Source organism: Nothoprocta perdicaria, unplaced genomic scaffold (assembly GCF_003342845.1).
Source record: "Nothoprocta perdicaria isolate Ctin4 unplaced genomic scaffold, notPer1 scaffold_5, whole genome shotgun sequence".
NCBI classification, from domain to species: Eukaryota; Metazoa; Chordata; class Aves; order Tinamiformes; family Tinamidae; genus Nothoprocta; species Nothoprocta perdicaria.
In genome coordinates this window covers 43,229-69,743 of record NW_020455754.1, presented here as the reverse complement: position 1 = coordinate 69,743, position 26,515 = coordinate 43,229, and the positions used below count along the sequence as shown (strand labels likewise).

Sequence of the window (26,515 nt, the reverse complement as noted above, 5' to 3'; positions counted from 1 at the left end):
AAAAAAGAAAAAAAGAAAAAAAGAAAAGATATCCCAGTAAAAGAATATATGTTTTTATGTTTCCCCTCCCTTTGCTTTTGTGTGTGTGTGTGTATTTTAYTTTAATATCAAAGTCTTCTAGTTCTTCATGGATTAGTCTGCCTCTCCACCCCAACATCATCCTACAGCTGTAACAAGTTGAGAAGAGTGGGGCAGTGGGGCAGTCCTATATTAATGAATTGCTAACCTCCTTTTTCCTGACTCATTGCTACCTGAGTTTCCCTCCCACTCCTATGCCCTTTCTTTTACTTCCACCAAGTGTAAGAACTTTTTCCATCACTCTCTAAGAAATAGAATACCTCCTGTCACCAAAATCTTTTCCATTTCTGCCTCGGAAGCTCCTGAAACTGCTGTTTTTTTCTTGCTCTGATACTCCCAAAAGGATTTCAGAGTTTTTCCTGTAGTAAGTGAGGGTGCAAAGCCTGCTGAAGGGCAGTAAGCAGCCAGGTTGTGGGAATTAAATGGCTCCAGGTATATTAATGGTGCTACATATTGGGGGAGGAAGGAAAGGGCTGGGTGGTRTGGACAGGTCTAGGGAACTTGCTCATGGTGAGCACTTGTGGGACTGGCAGAATCAGTTGCTTAATGAAAGTGGGTTTTCTGTAAACACTGAGCAGATTCTTATTGATCATCCTATGTGAATAGTTTGAGCAGAAATGCATTATAGTAATTAAAATCCTCATAAATAATCAAAAATATTTTTAAGTGTCTTCTACAGATGTAAAAAGAGTGACTCAGCCAATTGATGTTGGTGCATTTTGCCTGTTTTTTGTACACCCAGCCCTGGGACAGATTAACTGCACAAACATTGGCTGAATCTGCACATAACTAGCAATACTAAATAAGTGGTCAACTGATGATGACTCTTCCAAGATGTTCCATGTCTTCTGTGGGATTTGAAGATTCTCAATTTTGGCATGAGATCCTGAGAATCATTTGATGTGCAATGTAAAGGTAATGAGAATGCAAATAGAATTTTCTTGCTTTGAACAATTAATATTGTTTGATAAATTGAGGAATGTTAATCCCATTTTAAGTGTTTATTTTTGTTTATCCTTGTGCAGTCTAGGAGGGGAATTAGATATCTGAATAATGAGGTGTTTAGATTTTAAAGAACATCTGACAGTCGTATTCCATTGTAGAACTTGCATGCTTTTAAAGAAGACTTTTGTTTATCTGTGTTGTTTATTGATCTACAATCTGGTGAATACACAACTTGAAAAGATTCTGAGCCAAAAGTACTGCTAATGTAAGCAGACACAATGACATTGAAATGAGTTGCAAATGTGTCCCTCTGAGATTACTTACACAAAAACATTAACTTGACAGCGACTGCTTAAAAATATATATTTATTTTAGTTCAAGTCTCTCTCACTAAGATGAGATTTTTATACCAAACTAATTTCAATGAGTTTAATGTAATTGCTCCAAATGTGCGGTAGTGTGAGTGAGGTGGAAACATCTCAGAGATGTATTTTTCTAAAGAATTCTTTCTTAACCCGAGCATTTACGAGAATGAAAATCTATTGTTCTCTTCTTAGGTCACTCTTCTTGGAAAGTGAAATCAGAGCAGCCTTTTTATACTGAAGTTCTCCTAGTTTGGAAGCATTAATACAATTTTGCCAAGTAGAAGTAGCTGTGAGTACTGCAAAGGAGAGTGTAGGATTGGCTTCTATTTGTTTTCCTTTTTTTTTTTTTTTTTCCTCATTTGGATGAGGAAAGAAAGAGAGAAACCTATTCACATAGAGATTAAGGCTGAAATTCTCAAAGACAGCTGGGTATTTAGACATTCACCTTTTCCAGTAAAATAAGCAGGATGTGTTTATCCAAATCCTATCCCTAGCTTGGAAAATTTTGGCACTTTAAAACTTTTTTTTTCTCCCTCTAAATCTGGGCCTTAGCCCACCTGCAAATACATCCAGAGTCATCTTAGTATTAGAGCGAGTTCTTGGACTAGAAATACTGTATAACTCCGTGTGTGCAAATYTGGGTCTCTATAGCTTTGTGCCTTTGAACCTTCAGTAACAGTTGTGACATTTCTATATGATAAGAGAAACCTTAACAAATGGTGTGAGAAGGTGGGTGCCAGTCAGGTGGTTTCCTCTACCTGCATTTCAAAAGCAATCTATTTGAAATATGATGAAAGGTGGACCATGTCCAGCTTGACACAGTTTGAAAAGCTTATCCCTACCCCCATCTCAAAATAGTGTGAGGGAGATGATACTTTCAAAGCAATCCTTCTCTCAGAGGTCAGCATTGTGGGGAAGGATACTGTTGTTTCAGAGAAATACATATTTATTTTATTTTTCTTGGCAGGCTGTTGGTTGCCATGAGGGCTGCTTTGGCAAAGAGCTTTTTTTTTTTTCTTCTTTGGTTAAGAAAAACAATTTGTGAAATCTTCAGCTTTCTAAAAGGTAGGGCTAGATAAAATTGATGTTAAAAAAGACTAAATGATATAGTTATGTTTTAGCTTTGTTACTACTGTATCTATCAGAGTGGTACTCTGGTCTCCATTKTACACTCCAGAAGTAATGAAGAATGAGATTCTGGTATATGGGTCTCATAGTTCTGCATCCTTTATCAAGGGAAAATAAAAGAARAAGGAAAAAAATAAAAGTGTTTAAAATATTTCAGCAAAGATGATGAAAATCGCTGTATGTATGCTGTACAAGTCAGAACATGTTCAGGCCTTTTTTTTTGCAATAAAAAGGGGGATTATGTCCTGTAGAAAGGAGAGATTTCCTGATCCCTGATGTGGATCAACATCTTAGTAGAAGCAGCTTCACAAGCAAATGGGGAATAGGTGCAAAGGAACCTGCACTTAGCAGACAGAGCAGTCAATGCATGGGCTCTTCAACAAGCTCCTCTGTGGGCAAGACTTTGAGGTCCCTTTCCTTTCCCAGCCCTAAATGCCGGAGGGTCCTTGTTTGTTTCTGGAGCTGCCAGGCGCGCCCTAAGGAACAGGTTGTTCTGTGTGTAGATGAGGCAGGTGGCGAGGATGCGCGGGCTGCCGTGTGGCTTTGGTTTTGCAGATGAAACGTAGTTCTGTTTTCGTCTCGTCTGACTTGGTTGGAAGGCTTGCTCGCCGCCTCTGGCGTGTGAGGTTGGGGCATGGAGGAGAGCCATCTGGCTGCGGTGCCATCAAGATAAGGGAGCGCTGCTGTTAATGACTTGGGGAAAACAGGCAGAAGTTACAGGAAGGATAATATCTGCCCCTTTGGAAGGGTGTGGACCTGCCATGTATTACTCATTTTCACAGCCTTAGTTAGCTTTCCATTTTCCAACTTTTCCATTCCATTATTTGATGGGTAAGTGGAATTCATGACTCATTGAGAAGGTCACTTTTCCTTATATTTCTCTCTGGTTGCCTTTTCTCTAAAGCAGACCTCATTCTCCTGCTTTATACCCTTAGCACCTCCAGACTCGCCACTGCCTCACCCATCCCCACCAAGGCCTCATCTCAGRTGTGTTTGGAAGCTGCCTCAAAATGCAGAGACCTGCTTGCTCTTGGGCTGCCTTGCTGTGAGTACATCGTGCTGGCATTGGCTTTGATCTACAAAACCCACAACGTCCTGAGGCTGGTCTACCTGCGAGGATGACTCTCATCCTCTGCCAAGCAGCTGTTCAGCATCAGCATGAGCATTCCTGCTGACACTCCCTTGGTGTAAGAGAGGGAGCTGCTGGCAGAGCCCTTGGTAGCAAGGCCCTTTGGTAAGGGCGCCTTGTATTCATTCCAGTCCCCTGGGGGCTCAGGTTGGTTGCACACAAGTCTTGTTGCAAAGTTCATCTATTTACACTCTTGGGAAAGAGGTGAAGAGTCCTTGTTCTTCTAGAGAATAGTTCTTCTCTTGATTTAATTTTTTGCTGTTTGTGATAGATGCTGCTATGTAAGAAGAGTTGCTGATTTACCTCTTTATTTTGACCTGTGCTGTTCAAAACTGAGGGTCTGGAGAAGCACTATTCTCATTTTGTTACCACAGATCTGAACTGATTTTCAGAAGATAGCAGACCAAACCCAGGACCAATTTTTGAAGTCTTTATTCAACCTTTCTTGATGGAGGCAGCTTTCTCACTGATGTCTTCCAGACTCGGTAAGTAAAAAAATCAGAGGCAATTGTTTAAGGACTGCAGCATGGCCTGCCACCTTTAGCCCAGGCAGAAGGAGCAGAGCACACCCATCGATCACTCTTTGATATTGGGACTTATTAAAAAAACCTCACTGGAACATTTTGTACAAATGTGTAGTACGTCCAAGATTCTGAAGCCAACATATCTCCCCATTCCATGGAAACTGCCTTGTAGAGACTGTAAAGATCCACTGCTTTTTATGTGGAAGATAGAGGTTATCAATACTGAAGGAATTTATGTATGATCCAAGGAATTTTTAGTAAAGTGTATGTTCTCTGGCTATTGTTTCTGTTCTTTGTGAACAGATAGGAGTGACACATTCTAATCTAATATACCAAACCTAGATTGCAAGCTTTCTATAACTTCCTTGAGCAGGCTGACTTCTGGAAATTAGAGTTTTAATAGGTTGATATARTGAGTTATATTAGAATGCATGGGTATTAGGACTCGGTGCACCTTTTTATACAACCCAAAACAGCAGAATGAATTAATCATGTTTCGGCCTGCTAAACGGGATTTTGCAGGCCTATGTATAAATTGAGCTCTCCTGTGCTTCACCTCAGAATGATTCCTCCTCCATATTGCTCATAAATTCTACCTGCTCCAGGCTCCATGGAGTACACTATGTTTGTTGTCTTGCTTGAACATTAATTTTGGATGTCTGCCCTGATGTCTGAAGGYTTTCTGTTTGTTTTTAATTATTTGTGCTTTTCTTCCCTGTGTTGGAGACACAGGTAGACGCTCGTAGGCTTGTGCTTGGAACAGAAGACAATAAAGATTATCTCTTAGTCTTGCTTTACCTCAGGTTCTTATACAAACAAGGTTCATGCAGAAGTAAGCTCCAGTTTGTCTGAGGAATTATTTATTATTATCACTCACTTCTAAGCATTAGGCAGTTTTTCTATTTATACTAAGTAGAGGAGTATCATTCTTTTGGAAGCCAGTATAGAGGACAGGGATAAGTTTGATGCATTTTCAGTAGTCTGTGTCATTAAGACAGAGACATTAAGAATTTTCTTTTTTGAAAAATTCTGGTTTTTTTTTGTTTTTTGTTTTTTTTTTTTTTAATTATAGCAGAAGTATTGTATAAAGCACTTTAATCTGGCAGAGGTGAAGAGGGCAAATGCAGAAATCAGAGACACCATCAGAGGCTGCCAACAAGGGCGCGGAGATGGGAGAAAGCAGTGGTGGGAATCCTGTCACCAGGCAGGGCTCCGGCAGCTGGGTATCTGCTCCAGCCTCCTCCTGCAACTTCCTTGCAGTCCGTGGGATGAATCAGCTTCTGGAGCTCCAGGGACCGATTCAGCTGTCCTTAGTCATCTATTTTCAGAGGGCTGAATCAGAGTGCAAAGACTGGCAAGGGTGTCCAGATGAGAAGTGCAAACTCCACGACAAGTTTTCAGACTGTTAAAATGGAGCTGAGATTAATTCTGCTCATAATATGAATGACAACAAAGCTCCTCTGAAGAGTGCACTGGCCACATGGCCATATATATATTTATATGTACAGATGATAGTATTATGGCTGCAAACTCTTCATAAAGATTTCATTCACTGGTATTGTTTCTATCTTTTCCTGTCTTTTTTTTTTCCCTCCTGTTTTCTACCCATTAGCCAATTCTTTCTAAGCCTAGGCCATGGTGTGGGTATCATACCATCGTGAACTGTGAAGGATGAGCTCTCTGTCATCTCAGTTTCTTGTATTCTATATATTTAGGCTGATGAAAAGCATCTTTCCTCATTTTCTGACATTCACTTTTGCACTGTCCTCAGATTTACAACTTTTAGCTTAGATATCACACTGTATTGTCAGGAAATTGTTGGGGRTGCAGGGAAGAGAAAAGTGTTTTCCTCTCTTAAAGCTTTGGATGCCCACATCACCCAGCTATCACTCTACTCTAAAACACATCTCTGCCATTAGAGGTGCAGAGCAAACCTTGCAGGCCTAGGGCTGTTTCAGTTTCTATAGCGTACTCATTCCTAGAGAATCCTAGCAAACTGAAAAAAAAAGAAGGGAAATGGAAAGATGGGGTTGCATTTGTTTCCTTTTAATCTCCTGTTCATAAGCTCATCTCATGACATGAGAGGCAAACTAACTAGTTTTGAACACTCTAATACTGTCTTTATTGTGATTATGTAGTGTTTGATATCAAGTGCAGAATGTTTGCGGTGTTTGATATCGTTTGCATCATTTACAGAATTACATAGATTGCTATATAAACACTATAGTGGTTTAGATTCCATTTACGCTCATCGTAACTAGTAGTTTGAAAAGCAGAAAGATTCAGATTTCAAAATCTAGCTTAATAGTTCAACAAACTCCCTTAATAATAATTGAAATAGAAAAATAAGAGCAGAATAAACTAAAGAGGGTAAAATAATATTTAAAGAAAGAGAAAGGAATCATTAATCTGCAGTGTGGCTGTGCTTTTACAAAGGAAAAAGTGGTCAGCTTTCAATGAACATAGTATAGATGCAAGTTTATGGTATCTGGTGTTCTTTGAGATTGTGCAAAACTACTTTGTTTCCTTCAGACAGAACACATGTAAAATGAATACCTGGAACCATTCTTTTTGGCTTGGGGGTTTTCTTTTTATAACTTGTTTGTCTTATTTTTAACAGCTTATTTCTTTCACTTTGAGGTATTTGGCTTTTTATCCGTAGCTATTTGTGCTGGTTACTTATCCCCCTTGAACTGATGATGATCATAAACTGTGGTCTGTCTCCATTGGAAAATATTCTAGTGCCTTTGATGGGGTATTAGTCTTACTGTGCTGGATAAATGTACACATTTTGAAGTGATATCTCCTGTCTAAAGTCTCTGTAATCCTTGTGATTCCTTTCAAAACTGGTGTTTGGTTTTGTCTTACGGGCCCTAAAGGCAGAGCTGTATATTATGCAGCCTCTTACATTGTTTTCCTTGCCTGGTGTTTTCTTGGTTGGCCAATTGCTGCACTGTGTCAGTACCAATAACAAGTTAGTACCAGCCTGCAATGTTTATTCAGGTAAGATTTCACAGACTTTTTTGTTTGCTTGAGCAGTGCAGGAGAAAAAACTTCTAATGCAGTTTGCTAAGTATTTTTCAGATCTTCTTGCCAAACTGTTCACATCTTGGAGACATGTTGACAAAGTATTATAATTTTATGAAGAAAATGGTCTTCTGTTCCCTGTTTTCCAAATAGACTTCCTAGGACCAAATCGTGCAAACATACAATTGTAATTTGCTTTAAGTGTGTGGGCAGTTCTAGCAAATGAACCAAAATTAGTAATGTACCTTAAATGTTCATTAAAGTCCATTGCAAAAAAATCCACCAATTCAATGCTTTAGGTTGGAGTCCAAGTCTTCATCCTGACTTAGCAGACAAGAGCCTTGTTTGATAGTAAACATCTTTGCTAAGTCAAAATGTGGTGTCTGCTGTCATTTTACCTTTGCAGGCATGTTCCAGCTTGCTGAAGGACACTGCAAAGTGCTAGGAAATTTAGCTCCTATTAAGTACACCTGGCACTATGTTTGACTTCAAGCCAATGGCAGTGGGGATTGCAGCCACACCAGTGCTGGAGGCACCTTGTTTTGTTCCATGAGGCTCCTCTCCAAACTTCCACCAAGGGCTGCTGCGAACAGGGTTGGAGAAAGGTGGGAAGATTCCATTCTGCTCTCCCTCTAGTCGCTGCAGCTTTTCTTGCTTGTGTGCTTTGGCCCTCCCTAGGACCAGGGAAGAAACAAGGCTTCGTAATCTGACTGTGGATAACTAACGAGGTGTAATTTGAGGACTGTCTGCTTGGTCTTTAAATCCAAGGTGTTAGGCTCTGACAGAGGGAGCTCAACTTTTCTGTATTTTATTTTTCTAATTTTTGTGACTGATAAATTTAAGAAGTGGTATCAAAAAAATAAACATGAGGATGTTTTCGAAAGAGAATGTGATATTTCAGGATCTGTTGYGATCCTGGAATCCAGTGTTTGGTAGGCTGGTTTTGTTAAAGGTGCGTAGGCAAGGGTGCAGCAGTAAGCTCTTGTAAAAGGAAGCTGTAAACTCTTGTAAAAGGAACATAGTGCATCAGTGCATATAGGGAGGGATATTTTTCTTTCTGAAGTATCAGGCCTTTGCTTCCCTTTGAACAATGTTGCATGAACACAAGTTGCAGAATTCTTCCCAGTTCCCAGTGAAGCGTTTCCCCTACCTCCAAGCTGGGGAAAGGAGAGGTGCAAGTCAGGTTGTTCCCTCGTGATACATTGTGAGTCTCTCTCATCAGCTCCTCCCTGACTCTTAGAAAGGTTTTGCATTGAGTGGCTCCAAATTTTCTGATGTAAATGAGATAAGGAAAAATAATTATAGGGAAAATGAGATGGTATAAGAAGCATTTTTGTAGGCATGCATGTAGATCTGTCAGCATATGTCTGTATACGTGTGTCTGCAGTCCTGGTGTCATTGATGAGAGCTGTACATGCTGCAGGATCATACAGCAGTGCTAACTCAATCTACCATGAGTACATAACCATGTTTCTGCTGAATGAACCAGAACATAGGATACAGAGTTTGTGCTAGTTTGGCTGCAGCAGGACATAAAGCATCTCATCCAGTATAAATCCGGACTTTTCAAGTTTTTTAGTATGCTCTGATGCACCACTTTTCTACCAACTGAATACCTTTATTTTGGCTTTAGATTGTGACATTTTTGACCTAGCAGGGTTTTAGGTCCTAGGAGGTCTAAAGCTGCATTTACTATGTTTTTGAACTGTAGCCTGATTTGGGGCGTCTTGCCATTGTTAAGGGTGGTAGTAACATCACAATATAGTCTCTCCTGTAATATCATCTGGTGCAATTCATGCATATGATACAGTTGGTAGGTGGGCAGAACTAAACTGGCTACTGTTATAGACAGATAGATGTGACTAAAAGATTGCATAGATAGATGGATCACATTAGGTTTTGGTGGGTGAGAAATGCATGCTTTAGAATCACTAATCCCAGATGTCTCCTGTCTAGGTACCAACAAATATGCTGAGCTATATCTTTCTGTTAGGACAAATGTCCACAAAACACAGATTAAGGCCACTAAATTGTTTAGATTCCTGATGAGATTTGAGTTTGCACCCAGGTGGCCAGAGACGATAAACTAGCATTTCTCACGGACTTCTTATTGTGTACAGAATGTTATCTAATTTACAATCACTATTGTCACAATCTACCTGGGAAAATTTTAGCTAGGGATATGTATATAGTGATATGCTACATACTAGTATACTATGTATATAGAATGCTGTAGTATACTGGTATACTTCCTACTACTTCATGGAAAAAGTGATTTGAAAATGCTCACCAAATGTCCTCATTATAGATATGTAGTACCAAGGTAAAGTTCTTAGTTCTTTACCTATTTCTGCTGTTGTCATTAAAAACAAGCAACAAATCCTGTGCACCTAACTATGATATAATGAATATCCATTAACTTAAAATAATTGCTTAAGAGACTGAAGAAGGTCTGAAGACTGTAAGCTTTGTATGGTATATGAAAATGCTGTAATTTTTAAAGTAAGAGCCAATAGCTTAACGCTTGAGGAAGAAACCTAATCATTTCCTAGGAGAATATCTTTATACCATATGTCACCGCAGAATAACTGTTTCCCATTCACTTGCACCAACAACTTAAAAAAAAAAAAAAAAAAAGAGACATTTTAATGGATCTTTAATATCTTTGAGAAAGAGGGAACAGTTTTCCTAGGTCATCCAATCCTACTCTAATGTACAGTTGTGTCGGTGAGAAACATCATACATATTATTTTTTTTTTCCCCCGCTTATTATTTCATTCAAGGAACTAGTTTAGATTCTACCAGCAGAAGAATCTACATAAGCTCAAGCTTCTGTGCAAAGGCTGGTGACTACACCCTGCAAAATCTTGCCAAACCTTTAGAAATGTAGTCCGATGGCTCAGTGCAAAACGATGCCCAGATAACTTTCTTGAGAGAGTTTGAAACTATCCCAGATCATTTAAAGGTGATGATGATTGGTCTAATTATAGTAACTTTAAATATCATCACTGATAGTAATTAATCAGCTATTACAGCATTGCAAAAAAAAATTGGTGTGTTTACTGGATGAAGCTTGTTAGATGCACCATGTTATTTTTCCCCTATGTTCTTTGCCAAATCTGAATTATAGTGATAATCAGCATGAATGGTGTGCTTTTAAATAGCACACAAAGGAAACTCGCTCTGCTGACTGTTTGATATGTTGATGGTCATATACCAAAATATCACAAAAAAAGTCATTAAAATTCCTCATAGGAAAAAAACATTCTTCTTACAAAAATGATGATCTTAACAGAGGTGTTTTAGTACAACTAGATATTTGAAATCAGAGAGGGTAAAAATATCTTGAACAAAAATTTATGTGTATGAGCTGGAAAGATCAGGCTCTCTCTACAGTCTACAGAGGCATCCATGACCATACAGCCACCCCTGCAGAAACGAATGCTCTCTTTGTTCTGGGGTAAAAACCAGCTCTTGGCCTTAGCCTTCCTTCCACAATTACAGCAAAGTTAAAACACACACACACAAACAATATCCTCCTATATGTTAAGGTGGAAGGGGAGAAAAATATTGCAGCATTCAGATAATCAAATGATGAATATGGTATAAATAGCTAGCTAGATTAGTTAGATTAGGCAGAGAAGGAGGATGGGGGATAAGAGATGATGTGCTAGAGGAGAAAGATAATCCTGTTCACTCCTTAGTGAACAGTCGTCTTTTTTTCCACTGAAGTCTRGGAAGATCCTGCATATTATTAGGAAAAAGTAGAAAAGTAGTAGTCCTTACAAAGGACCACCAAAAAGAGTGATGTATTTCAGTGTCTCTGAAGGGCTAGGGTGAGCATCCTTTGAAAATTCAGACTCTTGAATGAAAGTTATTTCTGAATATGTGCTGAAACTTTTCTAGGTTTTCAATGGAATTATATTGATCGAAAAATCCAAATACAGAAACGAAGATGAAGTGAAACTCAAAATCTGTGGGATACTGCAAAGTGAAATGTTTCAGCAAAAGAAATTCTGAAATGGAAATTCATAGCAAAATTATTGACATTAATCTATACTTATGAGAGAAATGCAAAGAGTTAAAAATAAGTAAGTAAACGACAGAGTTCCCTGGCTAATAATTCACCCCTGTAACATTTAGGTAATTTTAATAGAGTTCCACAATAAGGCTGCTTTTTTTATAGCACTGCAAGTGCATGGGACCAAAAACATGAGTTGAATGAAAAATAGCTGGGTGAAGAAAAATAGCTTGGGTATCCTGAGATTTTTGTTTTTTAAATGATAAAACGGGTGTTACTTCTATATGAAATTTTGAATTTTCATAAAGTTCCTGATGAACTTTTATTCTGGACACTGAGTATTTCTGTTTGCTTGAGAGCAAGTTGCAATTCTCAATTAATTGCAAGATATCAGGGCCTGATAGTGAAAACACCTGAGAATACAGTATTTTTATACTGTTATGAGAAACATATTATGACAGTGTTACAGTACATAATTGCTAATCTAGAAGGGCAAATAGTTACAAGCAGACTACAGGAAAAATCATTATATTGGCACTTTTTAAAATCTGTAGTCATTTTCCCAGTCTTCCTCCAGGATTGTAACAGCTACTGACTGCCTTTCTCACAGAAAAGTAAAGGTGACTTGGTTCTCACCGAAGACCTAAATTAGATGGAGTTATGCTGTCTGAAGTGATGCAAGGTTATTGTTTCCTTCAAAACTAATCAKTTTTTTCTACTAATCAGTTGTTTCTTTGTCCAGGCACCTCTTTGCCTTCACTATGTCAATTCTGCAGTTATGTTTTTGCCCTTACAGGGCAAAATTTGGGATAGTTTTATCTTTCCCTAGAGTGGTGACTGATACACATCAGTTCTACATCCCTGTTTAAGCCACGTGTAGGCCCTGCTCCTTCTGCAGACCMTGAGGGCTTCCATGTGGTACCACTTAATTTCTTCCCCCGACTGCATCTTGAGACATCTCTGCTGCACTTGACAACCACGCAACAAGGGAGTTGCATGGATGGGGGTGAGATAGACTGGCCGAGTGCTCTCGTGGTGATGGATGTTGCTTCATGGATGGTGACAAAGCAACCAGAAAGCAGAGCTATTTTTCTATATTCTACTGCTCTGCCTGTGCTCCCTGAGGTTGTCCAAGTAAGACTGTAGGGAATCACCGTTCTACACAGGTCCACCCATGTCATGGAGTTTGTTCCCATAAGGTGTTTGGCTTTTGGGAAATACATTAGCATCTTGATAGCTTCAGCTGTTTTGGGGTGATTTTAGGGGTTGGCACTTAGCTGGAAGATGAGCACTAGCTGGGCAGATCTGTGGCTATCCATGGGGAGACAGTGGCAGGTGCTTCAAAGAGTGTGTGTGAGTGGGTGGCAAACTCCAAAGCTGGTAGGTGTCAGGAGTGCTGGAGACAGCAGTCTCCAAGGGGTTGGCCCTTGGATTTGCTGGGATTGGAAGGAAGGAAAGTGGAGGGTGGTGAAAATGGGAGTGGTGAGAAGGGTGACTCTTGGTATGACTTATACCAGGTCTTCTGCATTGCAGCCTATGCCAGCAGTGCACCAGCTCYTGAAGGTTGTGCTTTCCGAGAGCAACGGGTAAAGCACAACAAAACAAGGAGTATGAGCTTGTAATCTTCACGACGTGGACACAGAAGTGGGGACATAAGGTAGGCTAATGAAATACTTGAGTATTTTAAGTAATATGAGTGTTGGTGAAAAACATGCTGTGGTCAAGCTCTGTTATGTCAAAGAGGTGGTTTTAGCACTGACCCACAGAGCTTAGTATCATAGAATCATTACGGCTGGAAAAAACCTTTGAGATCATTGAGTCCATTTCAGACCTATAGGATGCAATTCCTATTTGCCAGGAAACATYATAGGCAAGTCTCAGGGTTTGGTTTCTCTTGACGGGATAATCCAGATGTGTTGAAAGATCATTAGATTTCATTAATATGCAGCTTTTGACTTGCCATTGCTTCTTTACAGTACGATTTCTCTGAAGCAAACATAAAATCTTTTAAGAAAGACACCTCCTTAAACAGCTCTGCCCATTTTCATTTTGTTTAGCTGAAGGGTCTTGGATGCTCCAAGCTTCTTACGCGTTTCATTGTCAGGGTGTTGAAACATTTACAATACATTTCAAATGGCAGATGTCACCCCCTCTCCTTCATTTTTCATCTGCTGCTTGGCCTGACCATTTGGGCAGGCACAGGCAGAAACCTTGGGTGTTTTTTCTGTGCTTCTCTTCTCTCAAAACCTTCACCGCTCACAAATGTGTCACAAGGCCTTTTTTCTTTCTTTCTTTTTCTTTTTTTTTTTTTTTTTTTTTAAGTTTTTCATAAGCACAACTCAAGGCATTCTAGCTGCCTTTCAGCTTTTTAGTTTTTTTTTTTTTTTTTTCCCTGTCTTAACTTTGCTGGTACTTGAGTATATTGAGAGATTTTTATTGTGTATTTATTTTTTATCAGAAATATGGGCCTTGAAGAGAACTGATGTGAATCATAATAAAACATAAAATATAGTTTTATGGCATAATATCTAAATTTTCAGAAAATAGGAGTTTCTTTGTTCAAAAGGCCAGGAGGAATAAAGGGCACTCTCAACTTAAAATAATGTCCCAGTATAGAACATATTTTCCATCTTTTGTTAAATTTAAGCTTACCGAAACTGTAAAACTTGGATAAGCAGGGTTCATCCACAGTAATTTATTTTTTCAAGTAGCGTTTTCTATCTTGGTTAATTCCCCTCATTACACTTAAGTTCTTTCATTATGCAAATAGTAATGAAATATTAAAACTTAATAATTATTTTTTAGAGAGAAACAGAACAAGGGGCTGTAACACCTGAAGGATCTATGGCTCTTAAATCAATCATTGACCAATGATCGTTGATCAATCATCARTCACACTGGCTAGAAGTTAAGCTAAATTTTCGGAGCCTCCCCCATATATATTTATTTATATACCTAAAACAAAACAGCCGCTGTACCGTGTAACCATTATCTGATCATCAAGAGACAGCTGCCGCTTTCCCAGGGCTCCAAAGGAAGTTGTGAATGACTGAAGAGAAAGGTGGGGGACTATCAGCTCCTGAGATCTGCATTCACCTGGAATCGCGCGCTGCCTCCTCCCCGCGCGCCCGATGCCTGTCAGTGATCTCGATGCCTGTCAGTGATCTCGGCTGGGCAGCCGAGGGCTGCTCGCTCCGAGCAGGGATGTGATTCGCCTGGGAAGTGGTTGGCCACGGGGTCCCTGTGCCAGGTCCACAGGTCACGGACCTTTCTGCGGGGTTGGGGGACTTGCATTGAATTCCCTTGTGCACGTGGGAGTGGGAGTTGCTCGGGATCTGCTGGCCTTGGCGCTGCAGAACGTGACAGCCTCGTTTGCCATGAAAGCCTCTAACTACTGTGTGTGTCCTGAAAGTCAGAGATCCAGCGGGCGTGTGGAGGTTGTGCCGCAAACTCCTTGCGTGCACATGGATCAGCAGGCCTGGCATCCAGAGTTCAATGGATACGGCCATGCATAGGACATCCAGAAATGGCTGGTGTCTCTCTAAAGTTRTCGTTTTGTGCCTGGAGAAGATTTCCAGGTGAAGAAGAACAGTGAGACTGAGGAAATATGGATATGTAGTGGCCTTAGCATCAGGTAAGATTGCCACCTGTGTGCTTCTAAAAACAAACAAATAAATAGATAAACCCAGACCCAGTAAATGATGTGTGCCCTAAAACAGGACATTTAGAGTTGAAATTCTTAAGGGTTAGTCTTCTGCTTTTTTTTAAACTTAGCAATTACTTCATACTTAAAAACTTCCTTCTGCACTAGGAAGGTTTTATTAGACCTGAGAGCAATGATAAAAAAAGAAGAGAGAAAGGGTGGATTATGTAGCAGGCTTTTCATTTAAGTGCTGGGGGCCTTAGGAAAAAAGTAAAAACATACACCACAAAACATCTTCAGCTTTGTTTTGTATAAAATGACCATTTTCAAGAGTTGAATTTAGGGAAGCTCTCTGAAAGGCACAGCATCAAAGGCTAGTCTCCTGTTTGCGTTACYGAACGTGCCTGTCTTCAAGTTCCTTTGACTTCTGTGGGGCTGCTCCCCCTCCGGGGTACCCTCGYGTACCGCACTGGGTTGGTGCTACCCCCCCTGCCCTTGTCTCTGCTGCGGGCCACCTTACGAACCGACGGGCACGTGGGCCGTTCAGCAGCTCGACAGCAACAATGGCAAGGCAGGCGCTTTTGCCAAGAGCCAGCCCTGTCCTTACAGGGATACAAGGGGACACCGAGGCCAGGCCCTGCTCCTGCTCTTGCCTTGACAGGAGGGCACCCCTTTTCCCAAAAGCGCTGGGCTTTTTTCTCCTCCACTCACAGGGTTAGGTGAAACTTTCCTGGAAGTGGCTTGTTCTGAGGAGCCCGTGTGCATCCTTGCAGCTCAGGGTATAAAAACCTCCCAGATGATGATGTTTCCAACCCCCCCCCTCCCCCCCAAAAAAAGCTTAATTTTGGGTGGGGGGAGGATGCAGCCCCTCGGGGCGAGAACAGGGGGGGGCTCCGGAGGAGGCGAGGTGGGGGATGGCCGTGGGATGGGGAAGAAGAGGAGGAAGAGGAGCAGAGGAAGAGCCAGAACCGAGCGGGGGGATTAGCAGGGGGGCAGTTTCAGGGAGGGCCCGTCGCGTGTCTTCCCCCCCTCACCCGCCCAGCGCTGCCTCCCGGCTGTGGGCGGCGGGGAGGGAGGGCAGGGAGCACGAGGAGGAGGAGGAGGAGGAAGGCGCGGGGGTGTCATGCGGAGAGGCCCCCGGCGGGAGCCGCACGCGGYGGGGCGCAGCCCTCCGCCTTCCTTCTCCTCCTCGCTGCTTCCCCCCGTGCAGTAAATAAATCATCGCCCCCTTCCCACCCCGGCGGGGACCCTGGGGCTGCCCCCGCGCGGGGAAGGCGGGAGGGAGGCAGGGAGAGAGGGAAGGAGGAGCGGGGGGAGGGAGGGAGAAGCCCCTCCGCCATCCCCGCGCGGAGAAGGAGGGGGGCGAAGTTTGGCGGGGGGTGTTTGAATCAGAAATGATCCCTAAAGAGCCTTTCCCGCTGCTCTCCTCGTAGAGGGCAGCGCTCGGGAGAGGGGGCGGTGGCCGAGAGGCGCCCGGCAACATCTGTACAAACTTGGACGCGGAGGAAGGCCAGGAGTTGGGAGTGCGGGAGAGAGAGAGAGGGAGGAAGAGGCGAAGAGGGGACAACTTTATTATTACTGTTATCACTATTATTTTCTTCCCCAACACGTGAGTATCGCGGCGCACTCCTGTTATTTCCCTCCTTCGGTGGCTTGCGGGGCCAAAACAAAGCGGGCGGCGGGGACGGGACGGGCGGCGGGGCCTCGGCCCTCCGAAAACTGCGCGCTTGCTGCCCTCCTTTCTAGTCTTCCTTTTATTCTTCTATTCCTTTTTTTCTTTTTTTTTTTCAGTTCTTCCATTTTTTCCCTCTCTCTCCTCCACTTTTTATTTTCATATTTTTTTCCCCGGCTGCTTTTCGTGCCGCACCAAATCAGAAATGTCAGTGAGTGCGGGTGAGTCAGAAGGGATCGGGTTACAAGATCACCGAAACTGATGTCGGCTCCGCGCACACACACTCGCGCTCACTCGCACACACGCAGCGCGGACCCCGCTCCCTCGCGGCAGCCACCGCCGGTACCGGCCCCGCCGGCCCGGCCCGCTCCGGCCCATGGCGCTGCGGCGGCCCCAGGTAGGTACCGAGTTGCCCGAGAACTTCTTTGTTCGCGGGCCGCTGCCCCGCGCCCCGGCACTTTCCTCGCGCCGCTCCCTCCTCCTCCTCCTCCTGCTGCTGCTCCTCCTTCCCGCCGGCTGCTCTAACTCGCGGCCGCGCACGGAGAGGGCTCTAAGCCCCGAAAATGGCTGTCAAAAAAGGAGGAAAAAGAAAGAAAAAAAAAAAGAGTTGCGTGAGCAGCCGGCCCGCACCGCCGCTCTGTTTTGCTCTCTTGTTTCTATTTCCTCTTTTTTTTTTTTTTCTTTTTTTCCCCTCCCTCTCTCATTTCTACGGAGCGTTTCGCGCCCGATCGCAGAGAGCAGCATTTAAAAAAATAAATAAATAAAAATAAAAAGGAGGGGGGGGAACTTTTTAAAGAAAGCGGGAGGGGGACCCGGAACGGGGGGGCGGCCGTTGGGGCAGCCCGGCGCGGCGGAAAGTTGCGTGTCGCGAGTGGGGGAGCCGCGTGAGGCGGAGGAGGCGGAGGAGGAGGAGGAGGAAGGCTCCGTCCCCGCCGTGCCCGTCCCCGCGGCCTCGGGCGCTCCGCGCGCTGGGGCAGCTGCGGAGGCCGCGCCGGGACGAGGCTGCGCCCTCGCCCGCGTTTTCTTTCCCGTTCCCCCCTCCATTCCGCCCCACTTGGAGGGGCTTGCGGAGAGCGGCGCCCCGGCCGCTTTAACGAGCCTGTAAAGGCGCCGTGTTTACACAAGCCGCGCGCCTCCACGCGCGCCCGCTGCCCCGCGCATCCCAAACCCGCGCCCGCCTGGATTGGTGAAAGGAACCAACCCCCCCCCCCCGGCCCCTGCCCCGGGTTTTGGTTAACCCTCCGGCGTCCCGTCCTGATCCGGCCCTGGGGGTACCGCGCTCGTGGCCTGCTGCCAGCTTATATGCAGATACATTTATGTAAAACGTTTTCTCTCAGCTCCTTGCCAGCTGTTCCGCATTTTCCAGCTGCCACTTCAGTTTGGCGTGATGGACTGTACGGATCGCAGAGAGCCGTTCAGGCCAAGGTACGGGTAGCTGCCCGCCTCGCCCGCGGTGCCCTCTCCTAGGGTTAGGGAGCGATCCTCTGGCRAACACCCGGCTCCTTCCAGCTCCACTTTCTGGGCTTAATAAACATCAATTTTTTAGAGCTTCGACACGCAAACTCCGTTCTTTTGTGTGTGCTTCGGGAAAAGAGCTCCGAAGCAGAACTGAAAGGCTTTGAAATACGTGGCTAATTAAACTAACAAACSTCTTCTGCGAGGGCACTGCTGCCTGGCTCTCCGTGTGTGATGTTGGTATCTGTTTGGAAAGCTTTTAGGTGAGCGGAGCAGTGAGAAACCTCCAGGTTTCTCCGCGGTGCAGACCTGCTTTTAATTTGGGATCCGGCGAGGTTTGTGGGTCGAAGTCTTGGAGAACTGGCCTGAAGTAGTTGGCGTATTTGTGCAATTGCCTTGTAATTTGGGAAGGTGCCTCACTGATKGATTCCTATAATTATTTCATTTAGGTCCTTTATTAAAAATTAATAATGATCTGGCAGCTTCTTAATTACATGTGTCACGATTATTTTGAAGGAAGACAAATGCTGCGTTTTAAAAGTAAAGTAACTTTAAAATGTGGAAATTACCCTGTCCACACTGCAGTGTTTCGGGTGAGGAAATACGTATTAAAAGGAATGGTGAATGACTTTAACAATGTAAACTGTAGTCATCCTCCTGAGAGTTTGTTTATATAATGAAGGTTTGGGTTTAACTAGCTAGTATGTAAATACTTTCTGTTTGGTGTATAGCCCCATTAAAGCATAAATAATAGTAGCTATGAGAGAAGTCTGCTTTAAAGGGGAAGCTTATTTCTTTTAAGTGAAAGAGTATGTGGATTCACAGAATGACTGTGAAGAAAAAGTAGCAAAAGGGCCTTCTTAGTCTCTCTATGTGTAATTTTTAAGCAGCGATTGAAGTAAAGATGTGGTTTAAGGTATGTGAATGTATAGGCTACTGCATTCAGGTGATTTCACGTGTTTCTCAGTGTTACAGCCTGTTTTCCCAAGCATTTCTGCAGAAGTACTAGAAAACAAAGACATCACCTGCATTTTCCTGCCTAAATGGGRTCACATTTTTGGCTTGAAAACATAGACAGTGGCCAAGACAGCATCTACTGCAATAAGTAAWCTTAACCTGTGAAGGTTTTTCTTTTCAAGCACAATGTTTTTGTAACTGAGAAATTAAAGTATTGATTTCAAAAAAAATCATTTCCTCATTTCCATTTATTTCAGATTTGATGTAGAGAAACCAAAATAGTAAAGCTCTCTGCGTTGAAAATAGGTATAATTTGTCCCTCCTGCAAATGTCTTGTTTTTTTTTTTAATAATAATAATAATAATAGTGTGCATTTGATACTAACCCCTAAAAGTTTTAGTTACACTTCCTGCTTTATTTTTTGGAAAGCTATTTCATTACCTGCGCTCTGTAGCACGTTTGAATTTCACTCTGTGAATTCAAGGAAGGAGGGGTATATTTTTGTGTTGGAGAGTGTTAGTGAAAAGTTCGTCATCCTTGCCTGATAAATAAGGAATCTGATGGTTATTAAAGCTGGATTTATTTGGAGTTATGGAAGGAAACAGTTTAATGATCACTGTTCCCTGCCCTCCACTATATGGAGACAGTAATGTACAAAGAAAAAAGCAGACTTGAAGGAAAAGTGAATCAATGAGTCATGAAATCCTCAGGAAAACCTTAGTAATGGAATGTTAATGCTTTTAGACTATAGTAGATTATCTTAAAAGTCAGACTTTTCTTCTTTATGCAATTGTTGTAAATCCCTAGCTAAAGAATACTTTGAAGGAGGCTTTAGTTTTTCTGGCACTCATATTCTGTAGTCATTCTGATTGTTTTGGAAGATTCAAGAAATTTTCTGCCAACTTGCAGTTAGGCAATTAAAATGCTAAAATGGCTACAGAGGAAGCTTTTTATTCAGCAAAAGGTTCGGCTGCAATAATGATTTCAAATTGTCTTTTAGCCATAGGTTTTATAGACATCCTCCCTTTAGCCTCTGTCATTTTTATAAGGGAATTGATTTGTTATACTTTAAAATCAAATAAAATGAGACAGAATAAACAAAAATAGGGCATGGGTGCTGCTGCAAACTTTTYAAGTTCTTTCAGTGTATTTTTCATCTTTACTTTTATTTGATAGGTCTGTGGAATAGAGCTGTAGACTGGCAAAGACTTTAAATGAAATTTCACACTTTGATGATTTTTTTTTAACTTTGATATATTGACAGCAAAAGGAGCTGCAAAGCTTTTATATAACTTGAGCAGTAACGCCAAGCAGCAGTCAAACGTCTCTATGCATTTGTGTTTAACTGCAGAAGAAAAACATGTCCATGGGCAGTAGAGGGTTCTTATCAACTCCCTAATCCCAGATCCCAGCAAACCTTGAGGGCATGCCTCAGATCTCGCTGAAATCATTGTAGACTCTCACAGTTTGCAGATTAAATATGCTATGTGTTCCTGGCTCCAACAACAGTTTTATGAGCTCACTAAGCTTCCTGTTTTAAGATCCTTTTCTGAAGTTTTTAGGAGCTGCTAAAGGCGATGCTGTCTAGGGCAAGTGGTACTTGTTAATTTAGAGACACTTTAGCTATTTCTCTCTGTCTGTAAAAATAGCCAAATTTGCTATTTTCAAATTGGAAGTTGACTTGCACTGGGGGCAAGGGGAAAAAAAAAGAGCCCCTTTAAAGGGTGATTCAGTTTTAATGTGTTTGTCCGTACACAGGGTTACAAAGTTTACATGGGGCTTGGTCTGTTCTATGGGAGCTTGACTTCGACTAGGCTCTTGAAAACGAGACTTTTTCAGTTGTAATTCTAAGCACAATATAGGTTTTAGTRCATAATTTCGAAGCCTGTTTTAACCAATTGTATTTGTAGCAGCTCATTAAACATACGTTTGAAGTTCTCATTCTCCTTTAAGTGRCAGAGAAGGGAAAACGTGTTCTGCCGGGGTGAATTTCAGTGAATTCAGGGCAGTTAACCCAGGGATTCGCTGACCCTTATGAATGAGTGGCGTTGCACCTCAAATTCTGGGTCTGCTCCATCTGTGAAACGGTTAATTCTTATATTTTATTCGCTGTAATCATGTTTATGTATCGGGTGTAATAGTTTTAATTAAAAAGGAAAATACTTACTGCCCAACAACGTGTCATGTTATCCCCGAGGGAGCTTGAGCCAATTTTGTGCTTAAAGGTTATTCAGTGAATGAAATTTTGCAAGCCCATTTGTCAAGGTACCACGCCGTTTGTGTTAGTTTTCAAGCCCCAAATTCATTGTCTGCGTTGCCCAGTCATTAGTCATGAGTGTATTAGTGCTGCCTGCGGGCAATGCTGCCCGGCACTTCTTCACACCATTAGAGCTCTAGAAGTGAACTCTGCCGACTTGCACAATTGCTGCTCTGCTTCCCGCTCCGCTGCCTGGAGGTAAGTCCCCTCCCTACCTTCCGGCTCCCTCTAATCGCTGGTTTCTTCTGGGGCTGCTTTCTGAAGGGATCGAGGGGAAAACTTTCCCTGAGATCTGCGCTGGCATCCTACCGCGGGGTTGTTGTGGTATACGCCGTACATACGGGTTGCACCTGCATTACATGGAAAGTGAATTAAGTTGGCTCCGGATCTGAAGAGCTGGTTTGTCTCTCTTTTTAAGAGCAAAACAAGCAACAAGACAATACGTTGTTCTCTGCAGTTACTTGYATTTAGTTTAGATTATAAACAAGGGACTAATTGGGATGCTTTTTTCTCTGAATGGTTCTGAGTATCACAATTGATAGGATCAGAATTCAGTATCAAGAGATCTGTTTGAATGATTTTCATAGCAAAAATTTCTGTACTGTCAGTTATTTTTTGCAGTGATTACTAGGAGCAATATATTTATATGTGTAATTATTTTATATATATACACACACACACAGACTGTGTGTGTGTATATGCAGATACATAAGTGATGCTGAAAGTGCTGCTGTATTTTTATGGTGGAATATCTGCTATTTAGATCAGGGCTGAAGGACCTAAGTAACCTTTCGATGGGTTGCAGCTGAACTTTCCCCCTACTCTATTTGCTATTTTGTATAGATTTCTGTTCTCTTTATACACAACTCAGCTAATGTCAAGAAGCTCAACCGCATGTAAGGAGCACTTCATCCAGCTGCTGAGAGAATGAAGCCTTCATTACATAAGATRTATGAATTACCTGAACCCGAATAGTCAGAAGCAAAGATCAAGCTAGTGTCCTGTCAATRCAAGGTCTGCTGTTCTGAACTATGTATATTAAAATGAAATCCTAGCACAACAGATCCTTAAATAACAGGACATGTGGTTTGGTGTGGTTTGTCTTGGCACTTCAATTCGGTATGGCAGCTTTTTTCTTGGGGGGACAAAACAAGGCAGCTGTGTAATTCTCCGATTATACTATGTGAACAGGGACAGTGCGCTGTGAGGTAACTTACACTGCAGCAGGCAGCRCGGCCCTGTGTTATTTTGTCAATTTATAGAAACTTGAAGGAATCACGATGCTGTTTTACTACTACTGTGAGACAGGTGTAAAACCCAAAATAAACTTTAAAGGCTGAAGATAAAGTTTTATAAAGTACCTTTCACACTTGAAGTTCTTCTTGGATACCTCGAGCTTTCCTAGCTGTTTCACTTGTTAAAACATCTGTGTTGGGTTAGAATGTGAAATTCTGGATCAAGGCATCCTTTAACCTTAAAGTATGCTGAGTAGCTAAACAGGATTCCAGGAATAGGAATGGTGATCAAAACACGGCACTTTCAAAAACACTCTACTTGATTCCTTTAATCTTGTTTTAAAATGCTAATTGTAAAATGTGGAAGTCAGTTTCTCTTCTTTAATTTGCATATCATAAGTTGGAAACGGAAGATGCATCTTTGCCATAGATGTGCATTAAATATATTCTTCCTTGAGCRGAGTGCCTGTATAGATTGACATTGATAAATAGATCTAGTTTTGATTCTAAGGGAACTTTTATCTGTTGGGATTGATGAGATAAAGCAAAAAGTCTGAAGAAAATGGTCGTGTTGTTAGAGTTCACATTTAGTATTAGTGCTCTAAATTAAGGTATTTCTGCATTTATCTGTGTCATGATCTGTTATTTGATAAATCATAATGTGAAACACATCCCTTACAGGTGCTTGCAATTCTAACAGCCTATTATTGGGGAAACTAACAAGAAGGGAAAGAAAATAAAAAAACCCAAAACAAGAAACAAAACAAAAACAACAAAAAAAGAGCTATATCCTCACCAAAGTGTTTGGTGCTAAGAACAGTATCAGCAGAGGAAGTCATAGGGTTTGTTATCAGCACGGTGAAAGGGTTGCCTCCCCTTGTGGCATGCTCCCATCCTCTCAAATCCACATCAYGAATGCTCAAAATCAGGTTTCATAAGACAAGTGCTTTGCAGAAGGAGGTTACTGTGCTGTTATTTTGTTCTGAATGTACTACTACTGAATTCACGGAGAAAGGTTTAGGCAAAAACTAAGTGCAGATTTAGTGGGGAAGTCTGAAGTTTCTCCATTTATTTCAGCCTACTGCTGCAAAAAGTAAGGTCTGCAGGAGATTCCTCCCCCCCCTCCATGATAAATCTTTTTTCTTACGTTGGAGTAAGTGTTGGAGAATAATTTTTAGAGTTTTTCTTACTCTAGAGTTTGAAGTATGTGTAGCACTGTAAAATAAGCACTAACACAGCTTCTTCTGAATTTTCTAGCAGCATTAGGCAGGTTAATTGGACAGGAGTTGTGATTTGTTAAGGGTAAATGCATTACTGTTTTTAACCCCTTCCTTCCATACATTTGTGATGTGGAGACTTAGAAATATAAAGTCCTTTTTTTWATTTTTTTAAAAGACATTTATGGACACACATCTTTTTAAAAAATAAGTTATTTGCATTGTCTGCATTAAAGATAGGCTTTAAGGAGTTCAAGTTAAAACCAGGAAGGAAAATAGCAACCCATATGATTAAAGTAACGTGCTTATGGGTTGTGTTGTGACTAGATTATGAATTTTTGATTGACTATGCTGAGCGGACTATAAATTTTTACATCAGGAGGTTTATAATACCTGAAAATCAAAGTTTCTAAAATGTGTTGTAGATTCTGGCCTTGTGACCCTTGGGTTTGTGATACTTGTTCCCAAATAGCTACTTCTATTAAGGATGGAGAATGGGGCTTAAGGAAATAGACAATTTGACCTGAATCCATTAAATGTTATCCATTAAATTCTATTTGCTGGGTAAGAAGCTAAGAATCACTTCTTTCCCTGTGGAAAGCTGTTTTATTTAGATACTGAGTTTAATCTGTTGAAGTAATAGTAAAAACATTTAATTGGAGTTTTACTTAACAGCTTTCTAAATCCTGTAACAGAAGTGGAGATAATCTACTTGTAAGGATATATGGGTGATGTGCATTAAAAGSAGCTGAGGTGCTGCTTTGGTAGGAAATGTTACTGTGATCTTTACTGATCCTATGATATGTACATGTTTTAAAATATTTACAAAACTTTGAGTTTATCTCTATCAGAAAGGTGTTAAGCAAAAGTGAGTCCTCTGGAGCCCAGCACTTACTGCACTTGAGCAGTAGTTCGGTGTCTTCCATAGATTTCGTCCCTTCTCACTTAGGATGCTAATCTTGGGGATGATAATAGTCCTGCCTTGCCTAGCTGATTGCCTGTGTGTTTGTGATCCTGCCTTCTTGTTGCCACAAGCTATTTAGCCTATCAGGAACAGATCAGATCATCATTAACAGGTTTTAGGTCTAGCTCTTTTTCAGTCTTGATGGGCGGAATGAATCAAAAGGAAATCAGGAGAAGCCAGCAGACAGCAATGAATTTGGAAGGATTTTATTAATACACTCCTGTCCTATAACTTGGGGTATTTTTTAATTTCTAGCAACAAATCCTCCTATCTGATTCTAGTTCCTATTTTCCTTTGCATTGCAAATTTAGTTTGCATTTCAAAACAGTTTTTTAAAGAGCATACTGGTCGCAAGTAGCACATTTATAGATAATGAACATAGTGAATATAAGTGACTAGTGAATATAGTGAATCTAATACTGTTCTTTGCTCAGTTTATATCAGATGCATTCTAACTGTGACCAGTTGAGTTAGCCRTAGTTGAGTTGCCTGGCAGTAATTAATGTAAATTTTGGATTTCTCTTTTATCCCAAAGAACTGAGAAAACATACAACTGCTTAAAAAAGGTATTTAAACTAATTTCTATGGCTATTACAAAATGGTGAAGTATACTAGGAGATTAATGTTACAACTGGAAGATATTTATTGAAATATCTGAGGTCTTGTGTGTTTTTCAGCAGGAACTGTCACGGTTAACTTTTTGAATGCAGCTTTGCCAGCATGTCTGATGGAGAGCAGTGCTGAAAATCTAGGTGGGGTATGGAAGTTAACTGTATCTGAATGAAGCTTATATAAATCAGTGTGAAATCACTCTCGTATAATAGCCTAAAACAGCTTCCTATAAATTTTGCATTTCAGTGTACCCGAACAACACAGATATTTTTATTCTATCCTTAAATAATCCTAAGGAACAGTGTAACCAGCTTTGATAAATTGATAAGGGGCTGTTTATGCTTGAGAGAGACTGTAATTTCCTGATTGTTCTTCGTGCCTCCCCTTGTGTTTTTCCCTTTCATACAGCTGTGCTGCTCAAGATGTATTAGATCCCCAAAGACCGCGTCCAGGAGTGCGGATCAAAGCGGTACCTGCGAACACCCCAAACACCCAGAGTCATTTCTGAAAAATTAACCACGCTGTGTTTGCTGGCACGCTGATTGGGGCACTCTGGCTGCTGATAGCAATCAGTATGAACTTCCCTACTGCTGATGTAATGATGATGAATGCTGTGACACTGCTATTTCAGACAGCTCTTCTCAGTGGATGCAAACCACTCGTTAATGAATTGAGCACAACTACAGCAGCACTGAATGAAACGGGGAAATGAATCTGTTTTAAAGCTAACACATTGGAAGAAATCCCCTCAAAAACAAAGGAAATGAAGGCAGAAGAAGATTTAAGTTCGCAAGAAACCTGAAACATGCTAATGGGCAGAATGGGAATTTTAGTTGCTGATTTCTGCCAGGCTTATGCTGAAGCAAGTAGTTGCTGTTGAAGCCTGTTGAAGCCTGTGAGGCTATTAGCAGGAATAAAGATTTGCATGATCTAGCTTTTAAAATTAACTGATTCAGTATAAATATGATTGTGAAACTCCTTAAGAGGTGGAAAGGAACATAAAGATGAAGATTCCTTGGAAAATTAACYGCGTATGTTCAAAAAGGCTCAGATTTTTTTTCAGCTCTAAGGAGAGGGCTGACCCACTAGTTTCAGTTAGTTTGGAGAGATTTGAGAGAATGAAGGGAGATTGGAAATCCTGACATATAAGTATCACTACTTTTACAGCTGTGAGGTACATTTTTTTTTTTTAGTGATCAGTATACACAGAAACCAGAAATTGTATAATTTCAAATCACTTGAAAAAGTTGTGGGATTTTTTTTTTGTTTTTGTCATTTAGAAATAC

The 26,515-nt window shown here is 41.4% G+C and overlaps 1 long non-coding RNA gene across 1 annotated transcript; it reads left to right on the top strand.

Moving 5' to 3' along the window:
• The first annotated feature begins 367 nt into the window (after positions 1 to 367).
• LOC112954417 lies at positions 368 to 14,108 on the top strand. The gene is made up of 6 exons (XR_003250694.1): positions 368 to 510; positions 821 to 993; positions 3,452 to 3,561; positions 4,020 to 4,130; positions 12,751 to 12,874; positions 14,023 to 14,108. It is a non-coding gene; the product is annotated as an uncharacterized LOC112954417 (long non-coding RNA).
• Positions 14,109 to 26,515: the final 12,407 nt, after the last annotated feature.